Raw genomic sequence first — 10,000 nt, 5'->3', positions numbered from 1 at the left:
TAGAACCAAAACTTCAGAAGAATCGGTAGGATAAAGAAAACAGGTGGCCATTATCGGTGCTGATAAAAATGTATAAGGCAGAGGTTGTGACAAACTACTAACCAGGGATGCAGCAGCAGTAGCAAAATACTCATTTGCATAATTCACGTCCAGTTATTACCCGGCCAGACACCTCTGTACGCTCCTATGTAACCGTCTTCCTCTTATCCAAAACAGAACTCAGACAAGGCCAGATCAAACGAGAAATTTTGCCTGCCTCATAAAACTTCTTCATATAGTACAGACGTTTTGATCTACGCAAAACGATGGTTAATCTGTTTCTGTACCATATATACTGCAACTTAACGATTTTTCCTGCTAGGTAAAGCTTGTACAGTTTTGCTTTCTTCGCGATACACTGCTTGAGCTTAGGGGTCATCCAAGGAGCAGATTCTTTTATCTTTCTGACACAGAAATTGGCACAGTACGCAAATCATAATATTTACAATCTACAGGTAAATAATTGTCAATGTCAGGTAAAAATGTAGGGTAATCACCATTAGCTAAATCAGCTTCAAGCGACATAACTAGGACGAATCAGAGCCAGCAGCCACTGCTGATTCCTGACAGATAAAATTTTCCAAATCAGCAAGAGTCTTTGCCCTGCACAAACGATCGGAGTCACTGAGTCTGTAGAAGATATTCCCTCCTCTGGTAAAAACGGACTAAATCTTATTTGGATGTTGTTTCCTAAGGTGGCGAAAGTTATAGAACAACGAGTGGTTACCTGGCGTCAAGTACTCCAACACGAAAAAACCAGCAGGCCGCCGATGCTTAGCCTGCCTCAGCAAGTACAGCCTCGACGATACATTTGAATACTCGATCCTTAAGGATTTCTTTTCTCGTCCGAAGAGACTAACATGCACACTTGCAATATCAACATTGGTCACATTATCGCCACAGATTGTCTTACAGACTTCACCTTTCAGACTCTGGAAATTTGTTGATGTTCCAGCAGTTGCCGCTGTTATCAGATCATTCACAGCAGGACCACGGCAGATCAAGATATTCAAATTTAGATTCTGCTCAATTTTTTCTAGGCGTTCCGAGACACTATTGAGTTGGACGTTCTGCGATGGGGTCACGTGATGATTACTATCATGGAAAACAACACCATGTACCTCCTCATTATCACTATCTTTCTTTGCAACAGTCTCCACAAAACTAAGCAGCTTTTTATTTTCATCGTTCAACTTCCTGAGGCAGTTGAATCTTGGGTGGGCGACCTCTGCCTCTGATCGGTGGGGTTGGAGATCATGCCGAAGACGTAATTGAATCACTTCTGGTATGAAATGATGAATCTACACCAGGTGCCACAAAAGAAGACTCTAAAAGAGTCTCAACAAGGCCGTCAATACATAGCTGTTCCTCTCGTATACTCTCAAGAGTAACATCAACATAGCGGCTATCCATACCAGGCAAAAAAGTGTTGGAACAAAGGGAGCAGCTGTACAGAGGCTCGAGTAATAAAATAAATCAAAATAAATAAATAAAATAAAATAGATAAAATAAATAAAAATGAATAAAAAATATATAAATTAGAATAAATGAATGTATAGATAAATAAAACTAAATAAATAAATAAAAAAATAAATAAATAAATAAACAAAAAAATAAATAAATAAATTAAATAAAACTATAAAAAACATAAATAAATGAATAAAAATAAATAAATAAACCAATCTAAATAAAGAAATAACTAAAAATAAATAAAGAGGTATATAAAAAGGTAAATCAATCCAAATAAATAAATAAATCAAGATTAAAAATAAATCAATCAATCAAAATGAATAAATAAAGCAAAAAAAATAAAATAAGATAAATAAAAATAAATGAATAAATAAATAAATAAAATAAACAAATAAGAACAAATAAAAAATAAATAAATAAATAAATAAAATAAATAAATAAATAAATGAAAAAAATTAAATCATTAAAAAATTAAAAAATTAAAAAATCAAAAAATAATCATCAATCAAAATCAAATATATATAATACGTTGAATAAGTCTACTCAATTCTGATGTAATTTATTTCAAGTATAGTTCCTTTGAAAGGAAATATTATTTATTGTTAAGTAAATAATCTGGCACCTGCATGTGGAAATATTTCCATAACGAACAATGAATTAAGAAACTACGCCAATTCTTTGTGGGCTGACTGTACGTTTGTATAGATACATAGATAAATAGGTTTGAATGTACAAAAGAATGCGTGCGCCACTACCCGCTGATAAGGGCATGAGCGTCTCATGGGCACTATCACTAACAGACGTGCCCCTCCCCGGGTACCCTCGTAATCAATTGACGTCATGGGATGATGACGTCATCACCTTCTCGAGAGTTCTTGGAAGTGAACCATATCAAATGCATCACTTATGTCATGAAGACTCAAGCAATGGCGGTTTGCTTTTCTCTCTCTCTCTCTCTCTCTCTCTCTCTCTCTCTCTCATTTCTTCAGGGTATCTGCCTCAGTTATTTGTCGAGTTTTATATGTCGATAAACTATAGTCTATTTAGTTGTAATATTTTGTATTCACATTTAATAAGAGTTTTCTGTTGGTATCTGGGAAACAGAGAGAGAGAGAGAGAGAGAGAGAGAGAGAGAGAGAGAGAGAGAGAGAGAGAGAGAGTTGCAAGCTGGTAACCTCCAAGAAAGAAGAAGAGTGGTACCTTTCAAATTATTTTCAATTCACTTATCCCTCAACACACAAGAATTGATTATATCAGGAAATCACGGAAGAATCCAATTGATCTTTTGAGTTTTGTGATCTAGATTCCTCATGATCCTTTCAAATTCACGTGCTATTCAAAGAAGTCTCTCTCTCTCTCTCTCTCTCTCTCTCTCTCTCTCTCTCTCTCTCTCTCTCTCTCTCTTGGCACTGATTATTACGTGTCTCATAATGTATCTAACTCTTTTACATCAGTTGCTGTTTGCTACAGCTGCTAAGTGTAACTATAGCCTCATTCAGGATATTATTATTATCATTATTATATTATTATTATTATTAACTATGAAATTGTCTTTCTTTCGTTCAAAATATTCGAGCAATTTCTCTCGTAGTTTCTTCAGAGAGAGAGAGAGAGAGAGAGAGAGAGAGAGAGAGAGAGAGCTGGAGAAATCCTTTTCTTTTTGCTACGAAAGGTAATGAAAAACTTGCATAACTGGTGAGATTACATAAGAAAATGAAACTTAGAAAAGCCTCACTTCTGTATTGGTAGATGTTTATTTAAAAATTATAAAATTTCTAGGAGTTTCAAACCTAAACTGAAATGGAACGTTAAAAATATGCAAAAACAATCAGTGGCAGGATTGTTTCAATCCTGCCCTGGGGTGGGAAAATTGATAGACACAAGAGACCTCGAGGGGAGAAAGATCAAAATCCCCGATATTCAAAGGCGTCGAAAGACACGCTGGAGATCGGACTGACAATGCTGAGGAAAATAAAGCAGGAGAAAGTATGAAAGTACAAAGAAAGGGATTCTCAGGCTTCAAGGGACAGAGGAATATGAAAATGTCTTTATTTTCCCTCAAATTCCTCATTTCTTTTTGTACCCTTGGTCAAACGAATCACTTGACATGGAAAGATACAATGTTAAAGGTAGAATGGAATTAAGTATTTAGGACACTGGGACCTATGTGGTTATTCAACGCTAAAAGGGAAACTGAGAGTAGAAGGTTTGAAAGGTGTAACAGGACGAAATCTTCGCAGTTGCGCTATGAAACAACTGTGAGGAGAGTGTGGATAGTAAGAAGGATGAAAAGGAATATGAACAGAGGTACAACAAAAGGAGTGAAGGGGTTGCAGCTAGAGGCCGAAGGGGACGCAGCAAAAAATTAAGTAATGCCTACAGGGGTGCGATGTTTAGTGTATTCACAAGTCAGTATTATATGGTCAGAATAGCTTAAAGACGAAAACTGCTTACGAATGAGTTCAAATTTGAACTAATTCATAAGCAGCTTTCGTCTTTAAGGTATCCTGACCATATAACTGAGAAAGCGATTCATAAAGCAAACATAATTTTCTACCGACCCCGTCAAGACAATAACAGAGACACCCAAGAATAACATAAAAATTCCACACCTGGACAGGATTAAAACGGTGACACAGACTCTCGGAAAATCTAACTCTTTTGCCTTTCCCTACACAAATACCTTTACCAAATCTCTGATTAACGTCCAACAAAAGACAATCCCCAAAGACACAGTAGTATACGAGATCCCATGCCTGGACTGTGACCAATCTTACATCGGTTTTACAGGAAAACACTTCCCCAGAGATTAATACAGCATAAACAGTTAGTTAGGTATGGGCCACAGAACTCAGCTATTTTTAACCATATGAATAACCATAACCACAGAATAAAATGGAATTTGACACGTATAATTTATAGCAGCAAATGTCGGTAGAAAATCCAGATTATAGAGTCAGCACAGATTAAACCAAGACAGGTAATGAACATCTCAAAGGGCGCATGGGATTAAGATATAGATAAAATCCTCCTCCAACCAACACTTGAGAAGATTAAAGAGGAATTATCCTTTTCTGTAACTTTTCTCATTCATTACCTACCTGAAGAAAGACAGCAGTCTCTGAAATATAGTACTTACTTTCTATATTTTTTAAGGGCTCCTTTTATTTGATAGAATTTTATTGTAGCAGAGCATTTTTACCAGTCTCATATATATATATATATATATATATATATATATATATATTATATATATATATATATATATAATATATATATATATATATATATATATATATGTGTGTATGTGTGTGTGTGTGTGTGTGTGTGTGTGTGTGTGTGTGTGACATTACACATCTCAATTTCATGTAAATGAACATCTGTTACCTCATAATGATTATGATTAATGTATAAAATAGAAATAACTGCCCTTGCCATCCTGGATTTTAAAAACGATTATATGTTTTACATGTACGCTAATTTGTATTGGAATTATCAACTAAAAAAGAAATTGCAAGAAAAGATGGCTTATTTACCCAAAGTTCTTGGTCATTTAATTAAGGAGAGACATACTCGCTCAACAGAGGAACATCCACAAAGACAAAGGCAAGAGAAAAAGTAGAGACTGAGAAACGAAGAGCGAGGAAGAAACTCGTGTCTTTTGAGTCAGCCCAGAATAAATTAAGCGCCGAGTACTGATATCCCACAAAGTTACAAAAGAAAGAGTTTTGCATAACAACAGCTGTCCAAAGGTGAGTTCAGAAAACTGAACCACGGAAAAGGGAGGTAGTTGATGTAAAAGATTGTGATTCGCTTCTCTACGTCAAATAAAAGGAGCCCATAAAAACGCCAAAATATAGAAAGTAATTACTATATTTCAGAGACTACTGTCTTTCTATATATATATATATATATATATATATATATATATATATATATATATATATATATATATATATATATATATATATATATATATATATATATATATATATATATATATATATATATATATATATATATATATATATATATATATATATATATATATATGCATTATGCTACAAATGTCCTTTAATATCTAATTCACTATTGGGCTGGTCGGTTTAGGTGTCACTGAAGTCCTGATTTCCCGCCTGTGCGCTGGTTCGAATCCACGAGAGGACGAAGTAATTATCAACTAAAAAAAAACTCTTCGGTTAACATATATGGAAATATATCAATTCCGAGGTATAGCGAATTGTATATTAAAGGACGTTTGTAGCATAATGCGTCTATATATGTGTGTGTGTGTTTATGTTATTATCAACTAAGAAATTCGCTGGAGAAATGATACAACATTAGTGAGAACATCGAACCACCAGAGGAGGGCAAGAATATCGTCCTTGTAATACATTATAGAAATAAACGAATCAGAGACCTCATTATGAGAAATAAGGCCTCCCAGCCGGCGCGAGACCCTCTCAAACAGACGAATGTGGCCTACCACTTCAAAGGCCCTGCCCGTCGATGTCTCGGCTCCTATATCGGTATGACCTCAATGCATCTGGCATATAGGGTCTCATGCCACGCCCAGGAGGGTGCTATCAAGAGCCACGCCATATCCCGCGATAGTAATATTCAAAATATATGAATAACCAGGAGGGAACAGGACTTACGATGACTCCGCCTGCTCGAGGCACTCCTTATTCAAGAACAGAAACCTTCTTTGAACACCATTCAAGAGTCTTTTCTCCTTCCAACGATTTAAGAAAAAAATATCACCATACTGAAGCAGAAGAGTACCACCGACAATGACAATCCCAAAGAAGACAACTGAAATAATACCAGCCGTAACGTCACACAGCTGTCAGCCAATCAAAATTCAGCCCCCGTTGACATCAAACACCTGTCCGCTAATAAAAATTCGGCCCGCGATGACGTCACGCAACCCCGCACACCCGTCAGGCTGCAGCGATGAAACCATCAGGTCTTGAGAGTGGCCTTCAGTTATCAATAGGAGACCAGCTCTACACGCTCAGCCAACCATAATTCAGCACGCCGAAGACCTTCCGCTGAACTCTAGGAATGTAAGGCAGAAGGACTACACACACACCACAGTCCCTTACCCATCCTCTGCCAAGAGGATGTTTGGAAGTACGAGATGAAGCGTCACGACAAGAAACTTATAATTAGAATTATTATTATATTAGACTTGCAACCTATAGTATGTAGGGAGTAAACTCATACATTCTACGGGGTCTGCACCCTACATTTCACTTACTAACTTTACCTTCCACCTCGAATATGACTTCCATTGGTGAGTTTAAGGCCGCAATAAGAAAGATAGAGAATAACCTCTATAAGATTAATGCCGCTGAAGCAGCAATAACTTTCAACAAGCCTTATTATTATTATTATTATTATTATTATTATATTATTATTATTATTATTATTATTATTAAAAGTAATGGCTACTTCAGCAGCGTTACACTTGTAGAGATTCTTCTCTATTTTGGGATAGCGGCCTTTTCCGTGCTACTTAAACAGGCTAGTATTTGACCATGACCTCTATAGGCGCTCTACTAGCCTGTTTAAGTAGCACGGAAAAAGCCGCTATTCGCAAAATAGAGAAGAATCTCTACAAGTGTAACGCTGCTGAAGTAGCCATTACTTTTGATAAAGTATGCTTGAGAGAGGGTCTGCTTCCTAAGTATTATTATTATTTTTTTTTTTTTTTTTTTTTTTTTTTTTTTTTTTTTTTTTTTTTTTTTTTTTTTTTGCTCTATCACAGTCCTCCAATTCGACTGGGTGGTATTTATAGTGTGGGGTTCCGGGTTGCATCCTGCCTCCTTAGGAGTCCATCACTTTTCTTACTATGTGTGCCGTTTCTAGGATCACACTCTTCTGCATGAGGCCCGGAGCTACTTCAGCCTCTAGTTTTTTCTAGATTCCTTTTCAGGGATCTTTGGGATCGTGCCTAGTGCTCCTATGATTATGGGTACGATTTCCACTGGCATATCCCATATCCTTCTTATTTCTATTTTCAGATCTTGATACTTATCCATTTTTTCCCTCTCTTTCTCTTCAACTCTGGTGTCCCATGGTATTGCGACGTCAATGAGTGATACTTTCTTCTTGACTTTGTCAATCAACGTCACGTCTGGTCTGTTTGCACGTATCACCCTATCCGTTCTGATACCATAGTCCCAGAGGATCTTTGCCTGATCGTTTTCTATCACTCCCTCAGGTTGGTGCTCGTACCACTTATTACTGCAAGGTAGCTGATGTTTCTTGCACAGGCTCCAGTGGAGGGCTTTTGCCACTGAATCATGCCTCTTTTTGTACTGGTTCTGTGCAAGTGCCGGGCATTCACTTGCTATGTGGTTTATGGTTTCATTTTTCGTATTGCACTTCCTACATATGGGAGAGATGTTATTTCCGTCTATCATACTTTGAACATATCTGGTTCTTAGGGCCTGATCTTGTGCCGCTGTTATCTTATTCCTTCAGTTTCCTTCTTTAGCTCTCCCCTCTGTAGCCATTGCCAATTGTCATCGATTGGCTAGTTCTTTAGTCTGTCTCATGTATTGTCCGTGCATTGGTTTGTTGTGCCAGTCCTCTGTTTCTTCTTTCTGTCTTTCTCCTGTCTCTGTATTTTTCTCGGGTCTTCGTCTACTTTTATTAGTCCTCTTCCCATGCACTCTTTAGCCACTCGTCTTCACTGGTTTTCAGATATTGCCCCAGTGCTCTGTTTTCGATGTTGACGCAGTCCTCTATACTTAGTAGTCCTCTCCCTCCTTCCTTTCGTGTTATGTATAGTCTGTCCGTATTTGCTCTTGGGTGTAGTGCTTTGTGTATTGTCATTTGTTTCCTGGTTTTCTGATCTATGCTGCGGAGTTCTGCCTTCGTCCATTCCACTATTCCTGCGCTGTATCTGATTACTGGCACTGCCCATGTGTTTATGGCTTTTATCATATTTCCGGCGTTGAGTTTTGACTTGAGTATCGCCTTGAGCCTCTGCATATATTCTTTCCTGATCGTGTCCTTCATCTCTTGGTGTTTTATATCTCCTCCTTCCATTATTCCCAGGTATTATTATTATTATTATTATTATTATTATTATTATTATTATTATTATTATTATTATTATTATTATTATTAAAAGAAAGGTTGTTAATTAGAGTCTGCAATCCTGTGCCAAATCAAATCGTATACAAAAGAACAATTGATATACTTGTTTCTAAAATATTTCATTGTATGGAAAATAGAATGTGGTTTTCGAAGCTCAACATAAATTTTCTCTTATTACCAGTGTTCCTCGAAATCTTTGTCACGACTTGACAGTTTTCATGTGCGAGACGTCCTTTAAAAAATATTTTGTTTTATCATACTCTAATCCATCTAAATCAGTGGCATGATTGGTTTGGTGTTTGCTTCTCACCTCGGTGGTCGCGGGTTCGATTCTCGGCCATTCCATTGAGGAGTGAGAGATGCGTATTTCTGGTGATAGTTCACTCTCGACGTGGTTCGGAAGTCACGTAAAGCCGTTGGTCCCGTTGCTGAATAACCACTGGTTCCATGCAACGTAAAAACACCATACAAACAAAACAAACAATAAATCAAAGCCGATCAATTAGGATTTTTTTGTTAGGTTTAGATAAATAGACTGCGCCTAACACTCAAAAGCGTAAAAATCTTGAAAAGCTTAATATCAAATTCAAATGATTTATAGCTATCATAAACGATCATTTAATAGAACTGGTAATGACTATCCTATCAAACTGATAACGAACCACCCCTCTCCCACAACGTAATCAATTCAAATGGAAGTGACCATTTATATACGCATTTAAAACCATCCACATCAGACAATCGAAATAGAAAAAAAACTGACGTCCGTCAATGGGATATTTCACCCTACCACTCGATAACAAATCTCGCACTCACGAACTTCATATCGCAACTCTTTATGTACTGAACATTTATAAAGTTATAAGTAGAAGACAAGAAATTTTGTTTGTTAGGAAAATGAGTGGCATATACTAGTTAGAAACTTTGTAGTTGTACAAAATATGTTTTTGTTCGGAAAATAGCAAGAAAATATGTTCTACTCCATTTTTTTTCACAGTTTGTGATAAGAATTGTGGTTTTTTCAGATTTTTTCCTTTTTTTTTGCAAGAGGAGAATACAAAAGGAAAAATATATCTAACGTAAGGCATTACGAGTCCATTTCCATTTCACAAACTGTTCCATGAATATAAGTTATAATGCCAAAGAAAAGAGTCGTACTCTCCCTGATAACAATATTAAGTTCACTCACACACACACACACACACACACACACACACACAACACACACACACACACACACACATATATATATATATATATATATATTATATATATATATATATAATATATATATATATATATATATAATTTGTGTGTGGTTATTATCATTGCACGTTGGGCGCAGATTTAACAAACGATGATATGAAATAAAACACTG

The sequence above is a fragment of the Macrobrachium nipponense genome, chromosome 25 (genome assembly GCF_015104395.2).
Source record: "Macrobrachium nipponense isolate FS-2020 chromosome 25, ASM1510439v2, whole genome shotgun sequence".
NCBI classification, from domain to species: domain Eukaryota; kingdom Metazoa; phylum Arthropoda; class Malacostraca; order Decapoda; family Palaemonidae; genus Macrobrachium; species Macrobrachium nipponense.
The sequence above is the reverse complement of the archived record's forward strand: the minus strand, read 5'-3'. Positions refer to the sequence as shown.